The sequence below is a fragment of the Hipposideros armiger genome, unplaced genomic scaffold (genome assembly GCF_001890085.2).
Source record: "Hipposideros armiger isolate ML-2016 unplaced genomic scaffold, ASM189008v1 scaffold_1240, whole genome shotgun sequence".
Classification (NCBI taxonomy): domain Eukaryota; kingdom Metazoa; phylum Chordata; class Mammalia; order Chiroptera; family Hipposideridae; genus Hipposideros; species Hipposideros armiger.
In genome coordinates this window covers 280,128-281,424 of record NW_017732590.1, presented here as the reverse complement: position 1 = coordinate 281,424, position 1,297 = coordinate 280,128, and positions in this window count along the sequence as shown.

Genomic DNA, 1,297 nt, shown 5'->3' with positions numbered 1-1,297 from the left:
CAGCCTCGGGCTCGGGGTGTGTGACTCCGAGAGTGTGAGAGGATGTTGGGCAGAAGACTAGAAGGTGCTTCCCGGCAGGTGTGAGTTTGTCTTACAGGAAAGTATGGTGCTACTTGTGCGTCTGGGGCCCCCTGGAGGACAGGAGTCTTCAGAAGTTTCAAACAGGAAGAGTAGGAGCCCCGTTCCAGGGCTGGGGAGGCTGGAGGAATTCAAGCCCTAGCCAGAGCAGGACAATGACTGCATTTCAGGAGCTGTGGAGGTTCCTGAACAGGATCTGAAACCTTCAGTTTGTGTGGATACAGCATTTGTGGTCTGGGGATGACTGATTTAATGGTAACTTTTGAACAAGTTTGGGGAAGTGAGGGTGGCAGCCATTAACTGTATTAGCAACAAGTGGGACTGTAACGAGTGCCTCACCCACCCTGGATGGGACCTTCCACCCACAACAGAGATGAAAACGTGTGACCTTTGGAATTCAGTATTCAACTGTGACTCTGAGCAAGAGCAGCATTAAAACCAGTTTTTAAATGTAAAATCACTTTCCCCACCCAGCCTACAACCCTCTCCTCTGCCTTCATTGATGGCAGAGCAATCTGATTCCAAAATTCAGCTCCCTTGGAGGACAAGTCTCAAAAGAATGTTCCAAAAAACCACCTAGAAAAAATTCCAATCTCTCTAATTACTATAAAAATAAATACTAGAATTTACTGTCTCTTATTTAAATGAAAACTCATATAAGAAAACCACATCCTGTACACGAAAGACCAGGAACTGCTGTTGAGTCGTCAGGATGCCAATCAAAATCTCTTAAACTGAACACTCAGAGATACACATAAACGTGTCACATCATGGGACACCCTTAGTTACTTTAACACCATCTAATTCTAATGAATTCTCACCTCACTCAGGAGTAAGCGGCTGCACCAGACTACAAGCCTCCACTGACCTGCCCCCCCCAACAACACACAGAACTCATCTCGGGGATCCCGGCTCCTGCGGCTTCCTCTGGCCTCCTGCACCCTGGGCGGAGTCAATGGGCCCACCTGAGGGCCCGTCCCACCTGTGGCCTCCAGACTGTGCTTGCCACACTGCGAGGACAACAGGGTTTTCCATAGTGAAGCGTTCCTTCCGCTTCTCTCACACCCGGCGGCCTGTGGCCTTGTCATCACCTTCTTGCTCCATCAGCACTGAGGTGAAGCAGCCCAGCGTCTGCCGAGGCACTGCCACCCACCCCACATAGAAAGAGGCGTGGGGGTGGAAAGGGGAATGACCACTTCAAACAGCTCACAGCCACGCT